We start from the raw sequence: 25,154 nt of genomic DNA on the forward strand, positions 1-25,154 counted from the left end.
AACACAGACACACACAGAAAGACCCAGTGAAGGCACAGGGGGAACATGCCCTCTACAAACCAAGGAGAGAGGCCTCAGAAGAAGCAGCCTTGCCACACCTTCATCTCAGACTTGTAGCCTCTAGAATTGTGAGGAAATAAATTTCTGACTTTTAAGCCAGCAAGTCTGTGGTACTAGTTAGCTCTAGCAAAGTAATATAGTGCCCCCAAATTCTTCTTTGTGCTGGATCACCATTTATTTCATTATCTTTTGAAAATTAAAAATTACTTTTTCCATTATGAATGTAATGAGTTCATTTTGAATCTTAAGGTGTACTAAGCATACAAAACGGGGGGTGGGGGGATCATACCATCCAAACACAACCTCTGTTTTCCATTGTTTATTTTTTCCTATACATACCTTTAAAAGTATATCCATTTAATATTTAGAACTTTTACCAAGTCCTGAAGCTTAGAAGTTCAAATACACAGTGCACACTGCCCAGTGTCTATAGTTCCTTATTAAGCTTTGTCTCCCTCTCTGAATAAGCATATTCATAATTCTCTGCTTCCCACCCCCTAACAACTTCGACCCCCATCACTCTCACCTGATGACATTTCTTTCTACCTGAAGGACAAATCTGAAGCCATCATGTAACAGAGGGGATCTGACCAGATCACTGGGAGCAGGGGAGGATCCCCAAAAGGAGCATGAGAGCCCACACTCTCCCATGGGCCCCCCAGGAGGGACCAAGCAGCACCGAAGATGGTGGGATTGAAAATTGAAGGCACCTGGGGGTGCGAGAGCCTGCCTTCCCCAGAGAAGGGAAGGGCTATAGGGGGAGGTTGCTCCGGAACCCAGCAGCCTGGCATGCCACAACAGGAGGAAGGCCGATGCTGAGTCTGCCGGCTCCCTGGAGGCAGGGCCTCCCAGTCTCTGAGGGAAGGTGGAAGCCTAACTTAGATGGGTTCTGACTAGCAAACCCAGATGGCCTAATGACACAGAAAAACATTTGCAAACTCAGGGGTTAACATGCCCCTCACTTCCCACTGACCAACCTTCCCCTGGTAGTTCAGTATTTTCCCATTAGCTCACCCCAGGGCTTTAAAACCTTTCCACCTTTTGCTTCAGTACAATTGAGTTCAATCTCTCTCCCCTCCTTTGCAATAGCATTGAATATAATCTTTTTTTGTTTTAAAAAATGTATTTTTAATATATTTTATTGATTATGCTATTACAGTTGTCCCATTTTCCACCCTTCACTCCCCTCCACCCTGTACACCCTCTCCCACCCATATCCCCCCTTTAGTCATGTCCATGTGTCATAATTTCTTTAGCTTTTACATTTCTCATACTATTATTACCCTCCCCCTATCTATTTTCAACCTACAATCTATGCTACTTATTCTCTGTACCTTTTCCCCCTCTCTCCTCCTCCCACTCCCCTGTTGCTAACCCTCCATGTGATCTCCATTTCTGTGGTTCTGTTCCTGTTCTAGTTGTTTGCTTAGTTTCTTTTGGTTTTGCTTTAGGTGTGGTTGTTAATAATTGTGAGTTTGCTGTCCTTTTACTATACATGTTTTTTCTTTATCTTCTTTTCTTAGATAAGTCCCTTTAACATTTCATATAATAAGGGCTTGGTGATGATGAACTCCTTTAACTTGACCTTATCTTGGAAGCACTTTATCTGCCCTTCCATTCTAAATGAGAGCTTTTCTGGATAGAGCAATCTGGGATGTAGGTCCTTGTCTTTCATTTCTTGGAATATTTCTTTCCAGCCCCTTCTTGCCTGTAAGGTCTCTTTGGAGAAATCAGCTGACGGTCCGATGGGAACTCCTTTGTAGGTGACTGTCCCCTTATCTCTTGCTGCTTCTAGGATTCTGTCCTTCATTTTTACCTTGGCTAATGTAATTATGATGTGCCTTGGTGTGTTTCTTCTTGGGTCCAATTTCTTTGGGGCTCTCTGAGCTTCCTGGATTTCTTGGAAGTCTATTTCCTTTGCCAGAGTGGGGAAGTTCTTCTTTATTATTTGTTCAAATATGTGCTCAATCTGTTGCTTTTCCTCTTCCCCTTCTGGTACCCCTATAATTTGGATGTTGGAACATTTAAAGATGTCCTGGAGGTTCCTAAGCTTCTCCTGGTTTTTTTGAATTCTTATTTCTTCATTCTTTCCTGCTTGGTTGTTTTTTTCTTCCTTTTGGTCCACTCCATTGTTTTGAGTCCCAGCTTCCTTCCCTTCACTATTGGTTCTCCGTGCATCTTCCTTCATCTCTTTTATGGTAACCTGCATTTTTTCATGTAATTTGCGCCCAAAATCAACCAATTCCATGAGCTTCCTGATCACCAGTGACTGTGCATCTGATAGATTGGCTATTTCTTGGTCGCTCAAAAGGTTGAGTCCTGGGGCACTGATCTGTTCTTCTGTTGGAGACATGTCTCTCTCTCTCTCCTTTTTTTTTTTTTCCAGTCTGGTCACTCTTGTTATGGTGAGGGATGGAGCCTTAGGTGTTCACCTGGACTGGGCACCCCAGTCGCTAGATTGTGACATTGTATGTGGGGGCGCGGGGGAACAATGGTGATAGCTCCATTCTCCTGGGATCCCAGTCCCTTCTCTGGGATCCTGTGTTGCGCGCTCTGCCCTGGTCCACAATGCCACCTCACTGGGTCCGCCTGCCGCCACTTGCGTACTCAGGGTCCACCGTTGCGTCCTGGAAGGTTTACGCGCTCCCGGTTGCGTTATGCACCCAGTTCTCCCCGATCTCCGTGAGCTGCGTGAGATGGAACCCGAGCCCGCTCCTCCTCTCAGCCCCTCCTACCGGTCTGGATGAATGGGTCTACTTCAACTTCTTAGCTGTCCGACTTCCACTCAGATAAATTCTCTATCAGTTCTAGGTGTTATTCTAGCTCTAAATTGTTGTTGTTATAATCTTGGTTGTGCGTGGAAGTACGGTGTGTCCACCTATGCCTCCATCTTGCTGGAAGTCGCATTGAATAAAATCTTAATTGCCCATTTAACCTTGTCAGTGAACTTCTGTATGGACACTCTTCATTTCAGGCTACTCTCCCAGATAGACACTTTCTTATTCTGCTTGGGCTCTGATTTCCCACACCAGGCCAGCCCTCCATTTAGAGACACCTTGCTCATTGTGCTTGAGCTCTGTCACCCCATGCTGGGCTGCCACCTTGCTTGTATAGCCTCCTCACCCACCTCTGGCTCTGACTCCCCACCCTGCGTCACCCATGCAGGTGGATACTATTTTCACGCTGTCCAGCTTCTGACTCCTCACCCGAGATCACCCCTCTGAGGGGCCACCTTCCTGGGCGCTGACTTACTGGTCTGGGCCATGGAGACTTTCCTTCTCTTCCACCAGACATCTACCTTTTCCTGCCCATCCAGTGGTTGTAGGACTGAATTGTTTGAAAATGAAGAAGACAAGAGGATGAAAGGGGAAGAGGAAGAGTTCATTAATTTTATTCCAGATGTTCTTGCCCTGGCTGTACATTAGAAATGCTTAGAAGGCTTTTTATAATTACTGCTGCAAACAATCTGGGGACTTCTAGTCAAGATTATAATGTTGGTAGACATGGTTCACCTTTCTGCACAACCACATCAAAATTATGACTAAAATATAGACAACCACCACTCAGAACCTTCAGAAATCAAACTGACCCCTCAGTGGTTGAATGCCAGCCTGTGAATCAAAAGGTTGCCAGTTTGATTCCCAGTCAGGACACATTCCTGGGTTGTGGGCCAGGTCCCCAGTAGGGGGCATGTGAGAGGCAACCACACACTGATGTTTCTTTCTCTCTCTTTCTCCCTCCCTTCCCCTCTCTAAAATAAATAAATAAACAAACAAATAAAATATTTTTTAAAAAGAAATCAAATTGAATAGAAGTTTGACAACTTCAAAATTAAAGAAACCACAACCATTCAGACTGGTAGGAGGGGCACAGATGAGAATGGGCCAGTAACACAACCATGAGTGGTATATAAAAATATTGCAGAAGCAAAGAATCCCAGCCCCACACCAGTCTCCCCTGCTCCACCATCCCAGGGTTCTAGTGCCAGAAACAAAGTCCCCACTACTTCTGGCTGCAAGCACCAGCAGGGGTAATGTAGCGGGGTCACTAATGTAGCCCCAAGCAGTTTATCTTAAAGAACTCCCACACAGACTCTCTTACCCAGACTCACTACCTCTGAGCTCCAGCACTGGGGCAGTAGCTTGAAGGGCACCATGGTATACAGGGAGAAACTGAAATGTCTGGCATCAAGGTGAGAAGAGGCCACTGTCCCTTTTCTAAACCTTCACCATACAGAACCAGCAAGCTGATCCCATATATGAGACTTCATCAACCTGGCTAATGCTGTTTGACCTGCCTTGCAGATCCCCAGAGACTCTGCCCCACCCAACTTACAGGCCCGAGCAAGATACTTTTCCACATGAATGGCTGGTCTTGGCTCATGTTTCGCAAGTTTTAAAATCCTATCAAACTAGCAACAGGTGGTCTTAGTGAGCCCCAGGACTGATACTAGCAGCAGTCAACCTATATTCACACCTTGGCTCTGCCTGGAAATCTCCAAGCCCAACACAAGTAGCAGCCATCTCAAATTGCTTTATAGCTCAGGAAGGGTGACCCCTTGTAAAACAGAGATGGGGTCTGACCTTGCCCTGCACCATCCAGGAAACCCCAGGGCCAGCACACCCAGTGGACAGCTACAGAACCACACAGAGCACCATTCCATTGCCCCTTCACAGCTGATCCATCACGGAGCGCAGAAGATGATGTTAAGTGGTCACAACCAAGGCTTGCCACTGACTGGCCTATGTATATCCTTCCCATTGACCTTCCAACATTAACTAAGGCTCAACTACAGGAGATGGATATACTCAGCCCTCATGGAGGGCACCCTCAAGTATCCAGCTTAGGTGATAGGGGAGGCTGTGCCACTGGACCCTATAGGAACCTACTACATTAGGGCACACCACTAAGACATGGAGTCAAAGCAGCTCTACCTAATATATAGAAATAAACACAGGGGGGCTGCAAAAATGAAGACACAAAGAAACATGGCCCACATGAGAGAACAGATCAAAACTCCATAAAAAGAGCTAAATGAAATGGAGTTAAATAATCTATCAGATGCAGAGTTCAAAACACTGGTTGTGTTCAAGGAACTAAGTGAGGACCTCAACAGCATAAAAAAGATATAGTCAGAAATGAAGGATACACTAATTGAAATAAAGAATAATTTACAGGGAAACAATAGTAGAGTGGATGAAGCCGAGAATCAAATCAATGATTTGAAACATAAGGAAGCAAAAAAAACAAACAAACAACCAATCATACACCAAGAAGGAAAAAGAATCCAAAAACATGAGAATAACATACGCAGACTCTGGGACAACTTCAAGAGGTCCAACATTCACTTCCTACAGGTGCCAGAAGGAGAAAAGAAAGAGCAAGAAATTGGAGATATACTTGAAAAAAATAAAGAAAGTAAACTTCCCTAATTTGGTGAAGTAGACACGCAAGTCACGGAAGCAGAGAGAGACCCAAAGAGGATGGAGTCTCAGTTAAGACCAGGCTACAGTACTTAGCAACACTTAGCTGAAGGCTTGACATAAGAGGAAACAAAGTTATAAGAGAAGGAAGAAAAACTGTTACATGTTCCTGTTATCCATGACTTCCCTCTGAGTTTACAGGCCCAGCTCCCATACACGGTTTATCAAGGGGCCTCCCTCTCCTCAGCCCCGTTTCAACAGCCATGATATAGGACGGTCCTGGCTCAACTATCCCAGATGAGACAACCCCTCAACAGGAATCCTTCACTCACAGACTAGGGTGCCAACCCTCTAAGGGCCCCAGAAAGAACTATGCTTCTTCTGAAGAGGAATATAAACTACAGGGATGTCACCCCACCCACAATGAGGACAAGGGTCTACATCATTATCCAGAGAAGTTCAACTCCCGATTTCAGAAGGTACTCTGGGCTTTACTCTTCTAGAATCAAAGAGCCAATTGAAATGCTTTTCCAAAAAAGTGAAATTCCTCATCTTTCTTCAAAGGTGAACTTGTGTTCTACCTACAGGAAAACTTAGCCTTCAATTCCAGTTCATTCCATTTTCACCATCTGTATTTCTACTAGCATCCAACTTCTGCTCAGAGAAGGCCACTATAAATTAAAACAATAAGTTTTAGCTAGTTCTTTTCTTCAAACTTCCTCCCTTTCCTCTTTTTTTTCTTAATTATCATTTGAAAATGTAAAAAAAAACCTGTAGCATTAACTATTTGTTTGTGATACTGTGTGTTAAAGCTACCATACCTTTCCTCAACTCCCTGCTCATGAGGACTCTGTGCTCTCGGGTTATCTGCAGCCTGTTCAAAGCTCCACCTACTGCACAAACCATCAGCTCTACCCTCGAAGGTAAATTAACTCACAAGTGAAAACAGTTGTGAGAAATGCTTACCCCAGTAGGTCTTATAATGTGGAAATAGGGTGAACAGAGACAACCAGTGGGAAAAGTCATACTTAGAAATTAGGCAGGCCTACAATGCAAGCCTAACGGACAGTCATTCATCTAGTCAATGAACATACATCAGGTAGAGTCCTGGTTTTCTCATCTGTAAGATAAACAAAATAAACTTAGTTTGCAAGCGTCTGATGAGAATAAAACCGGACAGCGTAGGTTACATGTCTGCCACTCAGCAGACTCTTATTAGGAGGCAAATTTAAACATTTTATTGAGATAATTCACATACCATAAAATTCTCCCATTTAAAATACACAATTCAATGTTCATTACTATTCCTTTACACTTCAGGAAAACATAAGGATATAAGTTAGCTCATTCTAGAAAGCCAGTGGAAGACCAACATAAGCTGTTTCCTACCCAGAGCTCCCCAAGGCTCCCAACCACAGTGAAAACGGGTATTCCCAGAGGATCCACTCAGCCTGCCCCAGAGTTTGTCTACAGCCAGGACAACAGGCTCTCTGCAGTCCTCCACACTAAAGCAGAGAACAGATTTGAAACCTTTGGATTTTACCCAGACAGCTCAGAAGGTGGCAGCATAATGGCTTACAAAAAAAAAACGCATTTTAGAAAAATGCAAAATCACTTCTATAAACAAACTCAGGTCTAGGAAAATGAAACTAAAAGCAGATCACAGGATTCCTCCCCCTTCCTGCCAGTTTTGACACACACATTTCTGAGACTCACACACCGTTGTTTCTGAGGCTGAGCTAGCAATGAGATAAAAGCAGAGTATAAATTAACTTTCTTAAAAGCTAGAAAGAAGAAAATGTCTTTCTTTGACATTGTGGGAGGAACAAAACACAGATGTTAGACATTTTCTGCACTGAAATATGTAGTTTTCCCCTTATTTATGTAGAAGAAATTTGCAAGACAATCTGGGTAAGTACAATATTTATTATCAATATTAGTCTTAGTATCTACAGTAGCATTTTACTGAATAGAAAGGAATCTACTGTCCTTTTTTGAAGTATATTTTATTGATTTTGCTACTATAGTTGTCCCACTTTCTCTCTCCTTTATCTACCTCGCCCTGTTACCCTTCTTCCCTCTGGAACCCCCAACACCTTTGTTCATGTCTATTGGTCGTACATATAAATTCTTTGGCCTCTCCATATCTTATACTATTTTTAACCTCCCCCTGTCTATCTTGTGCTAACCAATTATGCTTCTTATTCCCTGTACCTTTTCTCCATTCTCCCCCCTCCCCCTGACTGCTGATAACTCTCCATGTGATCTCCATTTCTGTGATTCTGTTCCTATTCTGGTTGTTTGCTTAATTTGTTTTTTTGTTTTCTTAGGATCAGTGGTCAATAGTTGTGAATTTGTTATTTTACTATGCATAGTTTTCATCTTCTTTTTCTTAGATAAGTCCCTTTAACATTTCATATAATAAGGGCTTGGTGATGATGAACTCCTTTAACTTGACCTTATCAGGGAAGCACTTTATCTGCCCTTCTATTCTAAATGATAGCTTTGCTGGATAGAGTAATCTTGAATGTAGGTCCTTGACTTTCATGACTTGGAATACTTCTTTGCAGCCCCTTCTTGCCAGCAAGATTTCCTTTGAGAAATCAGCTGATAGTCTCATAGGCACTCCTTTGTAGGTAACTGTCTCCTTTTCTCTTGCTGCTTTTAAGATTCTCTCCTTATCTTTAATCCTTGGTAATTTAATTATGATGTGTTTTGGTGTGTTCCTATTTGGGTCCAACTTCTTTGGGATTCTCTGAGGCTCCTGGATTTGCATGTCTATTTTCTTCACCAGATTGGAGAAGTTTTCTTTCATTTTTTTTCAAATAAGTTTTCAGTTTCTTGCTCTTCCTCTTTTCCTTCTGTCACCCTTATTATTTGGATGTTGGAATGTCTAAAGTTGTCTCAGAGGTTCCTAAGCCTCTCCTCATTTTTTGAATTCTCGTTTCTTCATTCTGTTCTCATTGAATGTTTATTTCTTTCTTTTGTTCCAAATTGTTGATTTGAGTCCCAGTTTCCTTCCCTTCATTGATTGTTCCATTTTTCTGTTTCACTTTGTATAGCCTTCACTTTTTCTTTATTTTGTGTCTGTACTCAATCATTTCTATGAGCATCCTGATTCTCAGTGTTTTGGACTCTGCTTTTGATACTTTGGCTATCTCCTTGTCGCTTAGTTCTTTTTCTGGAGTTTTGATCTGTTCTTTCATTTGGGCCATATTTCTTTGTCTCCATTCACCTGTTATCTTGTATGGGGTGGAGCCTTAGGTATTTGCCAGGGCAGGGCAACCTACTTGCTGTGTTGTGGTGCTATATGTGGGGGAGAAGTCAGAGAGGGAACAATGCCACTTGCTGGGCTCTGGCCCCTTTCAGTCACTTCCTCTGCTACCCACAAGCAAATTAGGCCCTTCTAGTGCTGATTCCCAGGTGGTACACTAGTGTCATTCTAGGAGCCCTGGAACATACTCTCCTGTGAGGCTGAGTGTTTCTTCCGCTGCCATATCACCCAAGGATTTTATAGCCAGAGGTTCCAAGGCTTTCTATTCCCATGCTGGAACCCTGGGTCTTGCTCTCCATTTGTTCCTCCCAGTTTATCCACATGCAGACGTGGGACAGCTTGGTCTGCCAGCTGCCACCTCATCCACCCAGTGAACTAGGTGCCACCTTACCACACATCCTCTCCACCCTGGCTGCCCATCTTCACCCTTCCTACCAGTCTGAAGGATGTTTCTTCCTTAACTCCTTGGTTGTCAGAATTCCATACAGTTTGTGTGTGTGTGTGTGTGTGTGTGTGTGTTGGCAGTTCTGGTTGTTTTCCATCTTTAAACTAGTTGTTATCCTTCTTTTGGTTGTGTGAGGAAGTGAAGCTTATTGAACTATGCCTCCATGTTGGCCAGAAGCCAGAATTTACTTTTAGAAAATTGTAATATACCCCCAAACAAAAACAAAAAAATTACTTAATCCTAGACATTCTAGACTTCATTGCTGTGACAGGAGTAGGCTTTATATTTGAATCATGAATTATAACATTCCACAAAAGATGCAATTTTAAACTAAAAGCACTTTTATTGATGAAATCCTCCAAAGCATTAGCATCTTCAGAAAGAAAATATCATGAAAATATAAATATACACCTTGCATTAGTCAGATACCTACCATCTCTCTAAAGAGTAGGCAGCAGCAAAAAAAAATAAAACTCCCCAATGGATCCTCAGAGATTAATGTTAGATAAATATAGGAGACAGACCACAGACAGAACAACAAAGAGAGACAGACAAGCTGCTAAGGTAATTCTTGAAATTATGGCCACTATATGTTCTTGTTAAATATTTTGTGTTTTTATGTCTGATTGTCTCCAAAGCCAGGGATTACATTTTTAACTGAAGAACTGAAATTCAAAGCTCTTTTTAGAAAAGCTGACAAACCCTACCGTTAATAAATGTATATGGGTTTGAACATGTAACAAACAAATGGTTTCCTTTTTGATATTTGTTGCCGAGAGCTCAGAACCAAAATCCTCCCATATTTTGAAAGGCTTTATTGTGTAAGCCTCAGGTCTTTCTCTGTCATGTCCTTTTCTCTTCCCACTTTTTACTATGCCAGGAAAGAATATTGGACCTGACAACTCTGAAGTCTACAGAAGTTATTTTCATGGATTCCAGTTTCACTTAAGGGAATACATATATCATTTTAGGAATGAGAATTGTGAATAGACATTAGTGGCAGGCTGGCTAAATATCTTCCAATATCTGCCCTCCTCTGATATGTAGCAATAGAATATTGAGCTATACTGCTAGTTATAACCCTGTTTTTATACTTCTGTGTGGTGGTCTCAAAATAAAGGAATGCCTACCATTTCCCTGTCCCATCTACCATGGCTGAAACAGAGACATCATGGAGCAGCTAGAGCAGCCATCGTGGGTCACAAATCAAAAGCCATGTTGAAGATGACAGAGTAACATGATGGAAGAAGCTTGGGACATGACAGTTGTGGGGTTTTCACACAAGCTTTGGTCCATCTACCTGGACTTTCCCATGAAAGAAAAATAGATTTCTATCCTTATTAGTCCACTGCTACTTTGGGTCACTGTTAGAGCAAATTAGCTAATATTCTATTTGATATACTGGCATTAATATGCACTATTGATATTAAATTCTACACTTTCTGTCACAAAGAGTAGTGGGCAAAAAATTCCTCAATTTATTTCCCTGGTGCTACAGGTATGCTAAGATGAACTCAAGGATAGATTTTCCAAAAGAGAATATATTACATACAAAAGAAACAGTTTAAATCATTTTGCTAGAATTCTGTTAAGTAGTCAATTTAATGGATAAATGAAAGGGTGCTGGCTTTGGGAACAGAGTGGACAATTGACAAAAGCTTAAAACAGTCTTGAAACTGAACTCATAATCTTTTTACTTCTCCCCTGTATTTGCTTCCTTGATTTGATAGACCACCACTCAACCTGTTTCTCACATTTAAAAATTTAAGAACGAGCCAAAACTTCTCCCTCTCCCTCATACAATCTGTATCTACATCACAGATTCTAACAAGGACAACTTTTTCATAAATATAAAATATATAAATAAAAGTAATTCAGGGACATAAGAAAAGTCAAACAGAGCAGAAAGAAATAAAATAAATAAAATTAAAGTTATATCTCTCCTTATCCTTAACCCCAGTGTTTTTCCTAAAAATTAATCATGTCTGTTCCTGCTACCTTTCAAAAAAGTTTCCAGTATCTACCAGCTTCTGTGTACATGTGAGTGTGCAGAATCTATGTTTATATACATTTGTGTAAATTTTAAAAAATTTTACACAAGTGGGATTATACAATATAACCCATTCTACCCCTGAACTATTTCCCTTGGATTCTGGAAATCATTCCATTTCAATAAGGAAGTACTCAAATGATCTCTAATGGCTGTATTTCAGTTGTCTGAATATACTGCCAGTTCCTCTTTATGGTCAGTGAGGTTATCGACAGGTTTCTTTGATATTAGCAAAATGCCTCAGTAAATAGCTTTGTATAAACATCTTGGAGTGCTTTTGAAATTTTTCATAACATAAAGTCTTAGCAGGAAAATCATTGGATATTTTCTAGTATGAATTTAGCATTTTAAGTAAGCTTTTAATAGAAGTAAATGGGATATGTGGAATGTGCAATTATGAAAAGTGTACAACTTATGAATTTTCACCGTGTGACCACTGCTATGAAGCCAGCATGCAGTCCATACCCAGAACTCTGACGGCATCCCAGAATATATATTATCCTTGTACTCCCTCCAAGTCCCTAACTGTCTTTCAAGGGTAACAACTATCATGAATTCTCCCACCATATATTAATTTTGTCTGTATTTGACATTTATATAAATAGTAAATGATAGCATATGTATTCTTTCCTGTATGTGTCCTTTCATTCAACATCATGCTGCTTCAGATGATAATAGTTCACTCTTTCTAATCATAATCTAGTACTTCATCATATAACTCTGCCACTATTTCCCCATTGTACTACTGAATGGATACATCATAAATAAAGCTCCCATGAACACTCTTGTATGTAACTGTCTTTTGGTGAACACACACATTCATCTTTCTTGAATATGCTGAGAATGTTCAGATTGAATAGATAAAGCCAATAAACCCTTAGAAACAGTTTTCCAAGGAGAATGTATATGCATTCACACTCTCACAATCAGTGTATGAGAGTTCTAGTTGCTTCATCTTAATATGTATTTTTTAATTCATTTTCCTTTATTGTTAGCACTCTTTCATCCTATTTAAATATCTTTACCTACCTTCATATTCTCCTAGAATTTTTTAATTGTTGTTCAAGAACAGTTGTCTCCATTTCCCCCCACTCCACTCCCCAGCCCTGTTGACACCCACCTACCACCCTCAATCCTAACGCTCTTTGGTTTGACAATGGGTCCTTTATACCTGTTCCTTGATGACACTTTCCCTTCTTTCCCCTGTTACCTCCCTCCACCCTCCCCTCTGGTTACTGTCAGTTTGTTTTTTATTTCCATGTCTCTGGTTATATATTGCTTACTTGTTTGTTTTGTTGATTAAGTCCCTCTTATAGGTGAGATCGTATGGTATTTGTCTTTCACCTCCTGGCTTATGTCACTTAGCATAATACTCTCCAGTTCAATCCATACTATTGGAAAGGGTAGTAGCTCCTTCTTTCTTTCTTCTGCATAGTATTCCACTGTGTAAATGTACCATCATTTTTTGATCCACTCATTTACTGATGGGCACTTAGGTTGCTTCTAGCACTTGGCTATTGTAAATTGTGCTGCTATGAACAATGGGGTGCATAGGTTCTTTTGAATCGGTGTTTCACGGTTCTTAGGGTATAATCCCAGCAGTGCAATTGCCGGGCCAAAATGCAATTCTATTTTTAGTTTTCTGAGGAAATTCCATACTGTTTTCCACAATGGCTGCATCAGTCTGCATTCCCATGAACAGTGTCCCAGGGTTCCCTTTTCTCCACAGCCTCACCAGCACTTGTTTGTTGATTTGTTTATGATGGCCATTATGGCAGATATGAAGTGGTATTTCATTGTGGTTTTAATCTGCATCTTTCTGATGGCTAGTGATGCTCAGCATCCTTTCATAAGTCTCTGGGAATTCTGTATGTCCTCCTTGGAGAAGTGATTATTCAAGTCCTTTGCCAATTTTTTAATTGGGTTGTTTGCCTTCCTGGAGTGGGGTCATGTGAGTTCTTTATGTATTTTGGAGATCAGACCCTTGTCCAAGGTAGCATTGGCAAATATGTTTTCCCATGCAGTTGGTTCCCTTTTCATTTTGCTGATGTTTTCTTTAGCTATGCAGAAGCTTTTTATTTTGATAAAGTCCCGTTTATTCTTTCCTTTATGTCCCTTGCTCTAGGGGACATATCAGTGAAAATACTGCTGTGTGGAATATCTGAGATTTTCTTGCCTATGTTCACCTCTAGGACTTTTATGGTGCCATCTCTTATGTTTAACTCTTTTTCCATCTTGAGTTTATTTTTGTGTATGGTGGAAGTGGGTGGTCGAATTTCATTTTTCTTGTGGGTAGCTGTGTAGGTCTCCTAACACCATTTGTTGAAGATACTATTTTTACTTTATTTTATGCCTCTGCCCCATTTGTTGAATATTAATTGACCACAGAGATATGGGTTTGCTTCCGGGCTCTCTATTCTATTCTATTTTCTATGTGTCTGTTCTTATGCCAGTACCAGGTTGTTTTGATTACAGTGGCCTTGTAATATAGTTTGATATCAGGTACGGTGATCCCTCCTTTGTTCTTTCTAAAAATTGCAGCAGCTATTTGGTGTCATTTGTGATTCCATATAAATTTTGAAATGTTTGTTCTATATCTGTGAAATATGTCATTGATATTTTAATAAGGATTGCATTGAAGCCATAAATTGCTTTGGGTAGTATGAACATTTTGAGGATGTTTATTCTTCCAATTCATGAGCACAGCATATGCTTCTCTTTATTTGTGCCTGGTTTAATTTCTTTCTTCAGTGTTCTATAGTTTTCTGAATACAGGTCTTTTACTTCCTTGGTTTGGTTTATCCCTAGGTACTTTATTTCTCTTGCTGCTATAGCAAATTGGATTTTTTTTTCCTGATTTCTGTTTCTGATATTTCATTGTTGGTGTACAAAAATGCCTTTGATTTCTGAATATTGACTTTGTATCCCACTGTTTTGCCAAATTCACTTATTGAGTAGAGCATCTTTTTGGTGGAGATGTAGAGTTTTCTATGTACACTATCATGTCATCTGCAAACAATAACAGTTTTACTTCCTCCTTTCCAATTTGGATGCCTTTTATTTCTTTATCTTGTCTGATTGCTGTGGCTAGGACTTCCAATGCTATGTTGAATAGAAGGGTGAAAGTGGACATCTTTGTTTTGTTCTTGATCTTAGTGGGGAAGCTTTTAGGTTTTTCCCATTGAGTATGATGTTGGCTGTAGATTTCTTGTATATAGTTTTTATTATGTTGAAGTATGCTCTCTCTACTCCCACTCTGCTGTGTGTTTTTATATAAATGGGTGCTGTACTTTATAAAATGCTTTTTCCACATCTACTGATATGATCATGTGCTTTTTGTCTTTCCTTTTGCTTATGTGATGTATCACATTTATTGACTTGTGAATATTGTACAATCCTTCCATCCCTGGGATGAATCCCACTTGATCATGGTGTATGTTCTTTTTATGTATTGCTGGATACAGGTTGCCAATATCTTGTTGAGGATGTTAGCATGTATGTTCATCAGTAATATTGGCCTGTAGTCTTCTTTCTTTGTTATGTATTTATCTGGTTTTGGGATTAGGATGATGCTGGCCTCATAAAAAGAGTTTGGGTGTCTTCCCTCTTCTTTTTTTTTTCTTTGTGGGGGGAAATAGTCTGAGAAGAAGAGGGGTTACCTCTTCATGAAATGTTTTGCAAAATTCTCCTGTGAAACCATCTGGTCCAGGGCTTTTGTGTGCTGGGAGTTTTTTGACTACTGCTTTTATTTTACTCTCTGTCATTGGTCTGTTCAAGCTTTCTAAGCTACTTCTTCATTTAGTTTTGGAAGATTATATTTTTCTAGAAATTTGTCCATTTCACTCAGGTTTTCAAATATCTTTGCATATAGGTGATCATAGTAATTTCTTACAATCCTTTGTATTTCTGTAGTATCAGTTGTAATCTCTCCTCTTTCATCTCTAATTTTATTTATTTGGGTCCTCTCTCTTTTTTTCTTGAGAATCTGGTTAAAGGCTTGTTGATTTTGTTGATCTTTTCACAGAACCAGCTCCTGGATTATATGATCCTTTCAATTGTTTTTTTAAATCTCCATGTCATTTATTTCTGCTCTGATCTTGGTTATTTCCTTCCTTCTACTTGCTCTGGGCTTTGTTGTTGTTCGTCCAGTTATTGTACATGTAGGGTTAGGTTGTTTATTTGGAATGTTTCTATTTTTTTTAGGCAGGCCTGTATCACTATGAATTTAGAATTTTTTCTTTAAGCTTTACTTTGGCTTTGAGTATTTATAGTTTTGATAGATAATACTGAATTCCTTTAAAGATTGTTCTCAAGTACTTCTATCTACAGTTTATGACTTAGCTTAATTCTTCATCCTCACCCCAATACCAAGTATCATTTAAATTTTTCATTTTGGCAACATGATATGATATTTTATTGTGTTTGGCATTAAAACATTTGATTATAAGGTTGAATTTATTATGTTTATTAATTATTTTTTCTTGTAAATCTTCATATCCTTTGCTTATTTTTTTAAATTAAGCTCCTGGGTTTTCCTTATTGATTTGTACAGATCACTTATAAATTAAGAAAATTAGTTCTTCATAGTTTCCCTGGCTGATCAGTACTCTTCTGGCTTATTTTAGGATATAATTTGCAAAGTGATTTCCATGTTTATGCAACTCAAATTTATTACCTTATCTCTGTATGTGTTTTAGGGTTTATATGGTCTTCCTTCCCCACTTTAATATATTTTAAACTTGGCCATGTTTTCTAAAAGTGTATTAATGAATTTATCACTTTTCATTATTAAAATTTTATTGTATATTTCAGCTAGTTTTACACATATGGGTATTATTTTTCTTTTTTTAAGTATTTTTATTTATTATGCTACTACAGTTTTCCCAATTTTTCCCCCTTTATTGGGGGGAAAACAATTTTTCCCTCTTTATTTCCCCCTTTATTTCCCCCTCCACCCTGTCCTCTCAACCCTTCCAGCATCCCCCCCCTCCCCAGTTCATGTCCTTGGATTGTACATGTAAGTTATCTGAGTCCTCTGTTTCCTAGAACATTTTTATCTTTCCCTGTCTATTTTATGCCTAGTAATTATGCTGCTTCTTCTATGTACCTTTTCCCCTCTATCCCTCCCTTCCCCCTCCCCACTGAACTCCCTCTGTGTGATGTCCATTTCTCTGATTCTGTTCCTGTTCTAATTGTTTGCTTAGTTTTTGTTTTCATTGTTCTTTTCTTTTAGGTTCATTTGTTGATGGTTGTGAGTTTGTTATTTTATTGTTCATATTTTTTATCTTCTTCTTCTTAGATAAGTTCCTTTAACATTTCATATAATAAGGGCTTGGTGATGATGAACTCCTTTAACTTGACCTTATCTGAGAAGCACTTTATCTGCTCTTCCATTCTAAATGAATGCTTTGCTGGATGGAGTAATCTTGGACATAGGTACTTGTCTTTCATGACTTCAAATACTTCTTTCTAGCCCCTTTTTTGCCTGCAAGTTTTCTTTTGAGAAATCAGCTGATTTTCTTATGGGAACCCCTTTGTAGTTAACTGTCTCCTTTCCTCTTGTTACTTTCAAGGATTCTCTCCTTATCTTTAATCTTGGGTAACTTAATGATGATGTGCCTTGGTGTATTCCTCTTTGGGTCTAACTTCTTTGGGACTTTCTGGGCTTCCTGGACTTCCTGGAAGTCTATTTCCTTCACCAGATTGGGGAAGTTTTCCTTCATTATTTTTTCAAATAAGTTTTCAATTTCTTGCTATTGCTCTTCCTTCTGGCACCCCTATAATTCGGATATTGGAACATTTCAGGTTGTCCCAGAGAGTCCTCAGCCTCTCTTCATTTTTTTGGATTCTTGTTTCTTCATTCTGATCCAGTTGGATATTTGTTTTTTTCTTTTGTTCCAAATCATTGCTTTGAATCCTGGTTTCCTTCTTGTCACTATTGGTTCCCTGAATATTTTGCTTTATTTCATTTTGGGTATTGTTCATTTGTTCTTTCATTTTTCAACCAAGTTCTATCAGTGAGCATTTTGATTACCAGGGCTTTAAATTCTCCACCAGTTAGGTTGGCAATGTCCTCATCACTTAGTTCTGAGGTTTTGCTGAGTTCTTTCATTTGGGCCATATTTCTTTGTCTTGGCACACCTGATAAGTTGTAAGGGGCGGGGCCTTAGGTATTCACCCAGGCAAGGCAACCCTCTTTGCTGCACTGTTTGTGGGGAGGGGCCAGAGAGAGAATAATGCAGCTCGCCCGCTGGTCTCTAGCGCACTTTCCAACAGGCTCTCAAGTCAGACTGGAAGTATCTCCCACTGTGGCAACCCCAGCTGTAGCCCACAGTCAGCTCTGAGTCTCAGTTTCCCCCTTAAGTCAGTCCCTCCCCCACAGCTCAGCTGAGCTCTGCAGTCAGCCCCGCCCCTCAGGCACCTTGCCCTAGTTTTTCTGAGTAACCTGGCCCATGGGGTCCACCTTACTGGTCTGGTTGTTCTGACTGATTTTTTCTTTAATTTCTTGGTTGTCAGAGTTCCATGAAGTTTGATTTCCTGGTGCTTCTGGTTGTTTATTGATTTTAGGTTGGTTGTTATTCTCCTTTTGGTTGTGAGAAGAAGCAAAGGGTTTCTACTTATGCCTCCATCTTGGCCAGAACCCAATGAATTTATCACATTTAAATCATTGAGTCATATGGTATATAGTTTAATGTAAGGAGATTTATTCCATCTAATTTCTCTTGGTCCTGTATCAGGGAGCCTGCTATGTATCAAAGACCATGTAGAAAAGGTACCATTAACATATTGTCCCAATCAGGTTAAACTTAGAAACACTGATTCCAAGAGAGACCACAAGCCCCACCCCCATCTACCCTGAGATAGATCCAGTAGTTACTGTATTTCAAGTATATATGTATTTCTTGTTATTTTTTTTAGATAATTTGGGAAGATAATTCAAAGTATCTTTTTTTCTTCCACTTGCCTCTTCAGCAACTGTTCCCATTCTTTTCTCACAAAGGGAAGGAAAAAGAAGTGAAACCTGTAAGTTATGTTCCTGATCTGAACCACTGTGAAAAGACAGACTTAACCAGAAGCTCTCACGTCTCACACTCTCTAGCTTGTCATCCTCTCCATGGATCTTACCTACATGCTTCTTTTTTTGCCTTCATTGCTAGGGATATTTCACTTTAGGAAAATCCGAGTTTTCTACCATTTCTCTTCTACCTTCCTCTGATTAGGATGCAGATGGAGGCACTGAGATGACAGGAAAAGATTTCTATCTTCAAGGGGTATGTGCCTCCCTCTTTTTGTTGTCCAGTGACCCATTTGGTAGGTTTCTTTACAAACCAAGGATATTTGAAAATTTCCAGGATTTTGTTTAGTCACTTCTCCCTCATTTTGAATTTTGAAAGTCAATGTCACATGTCGATTCTTGCATTATTGTATCTTTTCATGATTAATTTAAGTTTAAGGAATAAGCTTATATCCCATCCTTTGTTTGAATGTGGCTGGAGGTTTTTTATTCTGATTTTTATCTTATCTTTTATTCATTTTGTTAAGTTTTTGGAAGGAAAATTCTTTAATTTGGTTTAACACAAAAAAAATAGAATCCAAGCATAGCCAAGAAGATTAAAAACACACACACAGACACAAGCCATAAGTGTTTTCCTTACCTGACATTGACCTACTTATAAAACTATCAAAGTCAAGTCAGAATGGCTTTACACACAGGGGTAGTCAACACACAGTGAAACACACTGTGGAGCCCAGAAGTCAATGAATATTTTGATACTTAATATATTGTATGGTTTTTCAGGGTAGTAAGAAAAGTATTGATTTTTAAAGACATGGTGCTGAGAATATTGTTAACCACGTGGAAATAAATGAAATTGGACCCCTTATCTCATCATATCCTATACATAAATCAAGTCACAGTAGAAGGCAAAACTAGAAAGCATTTACCAAATGATATGGAGGAACATCTTATGACCTCAGATTAGGGATGTCCTAAGTAAGACACTAAAAACAGAAACCATAAGAAAAATAGTCATAAATTTAACTACACTGAAATTAAGAACTTCAGTTTATCACCACAAAGTGAAAGCCAAACTAAAAGATACCTGAAACAAATACAGTGAATAAAAGATTAGGATACAGAGCATATTAAAACACTCTAAAACAAGTAAGCAAATCATTACCAATATTTTAAAAAATATATAAAAGAAATGAAAAAGAATTTCATAGAAGAAGAATAAATAGGAAGCCTAAAAATCTGGAAAAAAAAAACCTTTAACCTCATAAGTACTGAGGAAAACAAAAATTAAAACCACAACTAGATGCAATTTCATACCACCCAAATGGCCAAATTTAGAAGTCTCATAATACCAAGAGTTGGCATGGATTCAAAGAACTCTTAATCCAATACTCATAGCAGTGAAAACTGGTAATGACAACTTGGGAAACAGTCTAGCAATACTGGAATATTGGTCATGTGTATGATCACCAAACAGCACCTGCCTTCTATGCAACCTTCTCTAGACTACCTCTTGCTCAAATGTACCAGATGTGGACAAGAATATTCAGAACTGGTATAAGCCAAATATTTATCAACAGAAGCATGGATACATCAGGTGTGGCAAATTCATACAATAGGAAATCAAATGGCAATGAAAAAAATACTACAGTGATACCAACATGGATGGATCTCAGAAGAAACACTGAATGCCTGAATACATATAAACCAGTTCAAATAAACAAAACTAAGCAATACAATGGCTTAGAAAATCAGGAACCCTAAACCTATTTATACACTAATGAGAAACATGCCATTTAAGTGGGAAATTGTAAGTGTAAAGATATGAAGGGAATTATGTCCCTGAGAGTGAAGAGAATGGACTTCAAAAGATTACCTCTCTCTTTTATTGGGGGTTCAGAGTGATATCCAGTTACTGACTGTATGATCCCTTTTTATACCTTTTTAGTAGGAAGTACAACACGAAGACAAAATCTTGCAATGAGTAATTTGAGTAAGTTGTCCAATCACCCTCCAATACTTTAAGATATATTTTACAAACAAGGAAATTCTAACTACTTTACAAGAGAACATAACCATACCACAAACATTAATAATAGGAAGTTAACACTGATGTTGGTTAACTTAGATGTTAATGCTGATCAAAGCCTCATACTTCATTCAGGATTCACCAACTGTCCAATAATGTCTCTTACAGCAAAAAGACCCAATTTAGAATCATAAGTTTCCTTTAGTCTCCTGGTCTGGAATAATTCCTCAGTGGTTCTGTAATATTTATGACCTCAGCACTTTTTTTATGTTTATGGACCAATTATTTTGTAGAATGTCTTTCAATTTAGGTCTAATACTTTAAGATTTTTAGATTTAAAGCTATGTTTCTTTACAAGAATGTGTCACAGAAATAATGTTGGTTCTCACTGCATCCTACTAGGTGGAACAGATCAACAGTTCTTATTTGTCCCATAATAATGACATTCACCTTGATGACTTGAAAATATTACTGAAAATGCAAACTTTGTCACTAATAAGTATTTTGTAGGGAGGGAATTTGAAAAGTTCTAAATATGTTATTTCTCACTGCACTTTTCATTTATTTGTTTATATTTATGTGGACATACGGTTTTCTAATTCATTCAGTGGATTACAATGTTACTTCCTTATTTAATTTGATGCTCAAATTATCTAGATTTGGCTTGTGGGGGCCTATTCAAGTTGGTCTTTGGGACCTCTTGACATGACCAGCTTTGTCCGTGCTCTTCTTTGCTTTCTGGCACAAACACTATTCCAAGTTTATCTTATACTTTTCCTGTTCTGTCCCTGGAATCAGCCATTTTTCCAAGGTTCCCTGGTTCCTTATAGAGAGAGATGGGGGGAAAAAGCATTTAGGAGCCAAGATCTGGGTGCTGGCTGTGTTCATTGCTATTGAGGTATCTCTCCTCCCCTCTTAATGTACAATTCTTGACAATACATTTACAGCTATATTTATTCCTATTATCTAAATATACTCTTGTATCATGCATATTGAAAAGCATGAGTTTGTACTGACACTCCAATTGTAGAACTATATCACAAGTTACTCTCTTACCGTATTTGTAACACACTTCTCCATTAATGAGAATTCAGCTTTCATTTCTTTACATAATTCTATCTTTTTAAAATATATCATATTTATTATGCTATTACAGTTGTCCCAATTTTTCTGCCTCTACCCCCCATACCCAGTATCCCCCATTCCCTCTGGCAATCCCCACCTTTAGTTCATGTCCATGAGTCATGCATATAAGTACTTTGGCTACTCCATTTCCTATATTGATCTTAACTCCTGTCTCATCTGTACCTACCAACTTGTACTTCTTATTCCCTGCACCCTTTTCCCCATTCTCTCTCTTCCCCCTCCCAACTCATAACCCACCAAATGATATCCACATCTATGACTCTGTTTCTGTTCTGTTTCTTTGCTTAGTTCATTTTTAGATTCATTTGTTGACTGTTGTGAATTCATTGTGATTTTAATGTTCATTGTTTTGATCTTCTTTTTCTTAGATAAGTCCTTTTAACATTTCATACAATGGTAACTTGGTGATGATGAACTCCTAGTTTTTTCTCCTCTGGGAGGCACTTTATCTACCCTTCGATTCTAAATGATAACTTTTCTGGGTAGAGCAATCTTAGCTGTAGGTCCTTGCTTGTCATGACTTTGAATATTTTTTGCCAATCCCTTCTAGCCTGCAGTGTCTTTTGAGAAACCACCTAAGAGTCTTATGGAAACTCCTTTGTAGGTAATTGTCTGCTTTTCTCTCTCTTTATCTGTAAAGAGAGAAAAGGATCTCTCTTTATCTTTAACCTTTGGCATTTTAACTATGATGTGTCTTGGTGTGGGCCTCTTTCCATCCATCTTGTTTGAGAATCTGTACTCCTAGACTTGTATGTCTGTTTCCTTCACCAAGTTAGGGAGTTTTCTTTCATTATTTTTTTTCAAATAAATTTTTAATTACTTGACCTTTCTCTTCTCCTTCTAGCACCCTTATGATTCGAATGTTGGTATACTGGAAATTGTTCCAGAGGCTACTTACATTATCCTCATTTTTTTTGGGGGGGGAGGATACTGTTTTCTTCTCACTGTTCTGATCAAATGTTTTTTTATTCCTTATGTTACAAATCATTGATTTGATTCTCAGCTTCATCTACTTCACTATTATTTCCCTGTAAATTTTTCTTTATTTCACTTAGCATAACCTTCATTTCTGCCTGGGTCTTTTCTATGCTGTTGAAATACCCAATGAGTTCCTTGAGCATCCTAATAACCAGTGTTTTGAACTCTGCATCTGAAAGATTGCTTATATTCATCTTATTTAGTTCATTTTCTGGAGTTTTGATCTGTTCTTTCATTTGGGGCATGTGTCTTTGTCTCCTCATTTTGGCAGCCTTCCTGTGTTTGTTTCTATGTGTTAGGTAGATGGGCTTTGACTCCCTGTCTTAGTAGTGTGGCCTATTGTAGAAAAGCATACCCATATTTTGGATGGGGCACTACCTTACAAAATTGGAAGAGTGGGTCAACCTGTGTGAACCAGGTTGATGGAGTCTCAGCTTTCAGAAAAGGGACAATGGCCACTGCCTGGCCTCTGGAGTTTTATCTGGGAAGAAGCTCTTCCTCAGCATTCACCCTGGTGCCAGACACTTCAGTTTCTCCTCATATGCCACTGGTGTCCTTCCAGCTCCTACCCTAGTTCTAGAACCCAGACGGAGTGAGTCTCTGTAAGTCCTATGTCCATTATGTGTCCTACAGTAGGAGATGCTTGAGAATCCCACAGTTTCTTCTGCTGCCCCCACTGCCACTGGTTTTTACAGCCAGAAGTTATGGGGACTTATCTTCCTGGCACTGGAACCCTGGGCTGAGTGGTCTGGTGTGAGGCTGGGATACCTTGCTTCTGAGGTAACCCTCCAGATTTTTATCTACCACATATGGGTGTGGGACAGCCCATTCTGTGTCTCCATGTCTTCGCTCCTCCTACCCATCTGGATGAATGTGACTTCTTTAATTCCTTGGTAGTCAGACTTCCATACAGCTTAGTTTTCTGACAATTCTGGGTGATAGTTATTTTGTAGTTTAGGTACATGGAGGTGAACTGTTTTTGCTTACATCTCGATCTTGACTGCAAGTCAATGTATATAATTCTTTCTTTGATCTGTTCCTCTATACAATCAATCTTCTACATCAATGTCTCTGTCCCTTGCCTAGAATGAATGTCCCTTGCCTCTTTTCTTCACTCAGCTTTGACTCTTGATCAAAAGGGCTTTAATTATCCCTTCAGCTTCACTAACTTTGTAAGGCACCTGACTAATAGTCTCCCTCTTCTTAGAACACTTGCTTTACAAAATCTGTCATTGCAAATTCCTTCTCTCCCCATTTAAAATGTATGTAAAGATTCTCCAAGCCCTGCCTGGTGTGGCTCAGTGGACTGAGTGCCAGCCTGCGAACAAAAGGGTAGCCGATTCCATTCGCAGTCTAGGGTACACAACTGGGTTGCAGGCCAGGTCCCCAGTAGGGGGCACACAAGAAGCAACCACACATTTGATGTTTCTCTCTCTTTCTCCCTCCATTCCCCTCTCTAAAAAATGAATAAACAAAATCCATAAAAAAAGATTCTTCAAGACTGCTGCCAGTTTTACAACCAAGGATTGTCTTTCTTAAGCACCCAGGAACCATGTCTTTGAAATATAAACATCAGAGGAGCTAGCACCCCTGTCTCATAGTCTCTGTGCAAAGGTGGAAGCCTAACTTAGATGGGTTCTGACTAGCACACCCAAATGGCGTAATGACACAGAAAAACATTTGCAAACTCAAGAGTTAATGTGCTCCACACTTGCCACTGACCAACTTTCCCCTGGTAGTTCAGTATTTTCCCATTATCTCACCCCAGGGCCAAAAACCTTCCCACCTTTTGCTTCAGTACAATTGAGTTGTTTCTTTCCCCCCTTTTACCATAATCTTTTTTTAAGTATATTTTGTTGATTATACTAGTGCAGTTTTCCCAATTTTTTTCTCCCCATTATTCCCCCTACACCCTGCAACCCTCACCCTCCAGCTAACCCCCTTACTTTATGTCCATGGTTCATACATACAAGTTCTTTGGCTTTTCTGTTTCCTATACTATTCTTAACCTCTCCCCTTCTATTTTATGCCTAGCAATTATGCTACTTATTCCCTGTACCTTTCCCTCCTATTCTTCCCTTCCCCCTCCTAAAAACCCTCCATGTGATCTCCATTTCTCTGGTTCTGTTCCATTCTAGTTGTTTGCTTAGATTTTTGTTTGTTTGTTTTTCAATTTCATTTGTTGATAGTTATGAGTTTGTTCTCATTTTACTGTTCATAGTTTTTTTTAAAGATTTTATTTATTTATTTTTAGAGAGGGAAGGGAGGGAGAAAGAGAGAGAGAGAGAGAGAGAAACATCAATGTGCGGTTGCTGGGGGCCGTGGCCTGCAACCCAGGCATGTGCCCTAACTGGGAATCAAACCTGTGACACTTTGGTTCGAAGCCCGCACTAAATCCACTGAGCTATGCCAGCCAGGGCAGTTCATAGTTCTTGATCTTCTTCTTAGATGAGTCCCTTTAACATTTCATATAATAAGGGCTTGGTGATGATAAACTCCTTTAGCTTTACCTTGTTGGGAAAGCTATTTATCTGCTCTTCCATTCTAAATGACAGCTTTGCTGGATAGCATAATCTTGGACATAGGTACTTGCCTTTCATGACTTGGAATACTTCTTTCCAGCCCCTTCTTGCCAGTAAGGTTTCTTTTGAGAAATCAGCTGATAGTCTTATAGAAACTCCTTTATAGGTAACTGTCTCCTTTCTTCTTGCTGCTTTTAAGATTCTTTCTTTAT

General features: G+C 39.2%; 1 long non-coding RNA gene across 1 annotated transcript in view; it reads left to right on the forward strand.

Annotated features, from left to right (window-relative positions):
- Positions 1–7,194: 7,194 nt before the first annotated feature.
- Positions 7,195–25,154, forward strand: part of LOC123811686 — a 29,543-nt gene continuing 11,583 nt past the window's right edge. The window contains exon 1 of the long non-coding RNA XR_006784420.1: positions 7,195–7,394. This is a non-coding gene — a long non-coding RNA (uncharacterized LOC123811686). The remainder of the gene's footprint in view (positions 7,395–25,154) is intronic.

The sequence above is a fragment of the Phyllostomus hastatus genome, unplaced genomic scaffold, assembly GCF_019186645.2.
Source record: "Phyllostomus hastatus isolate PE091 unplaced genomic scaffold, TTU_PhHast_1.1 phas_scaffold_78, whole genome shotgun sequence".
Classification (NCBI taxonomy): Eukaryota; Metazoa; Chordata; class Mammalia; order Chiroptera; family Phyllostomidae; genus Phyllostomus; species Phyllostomus hastatus.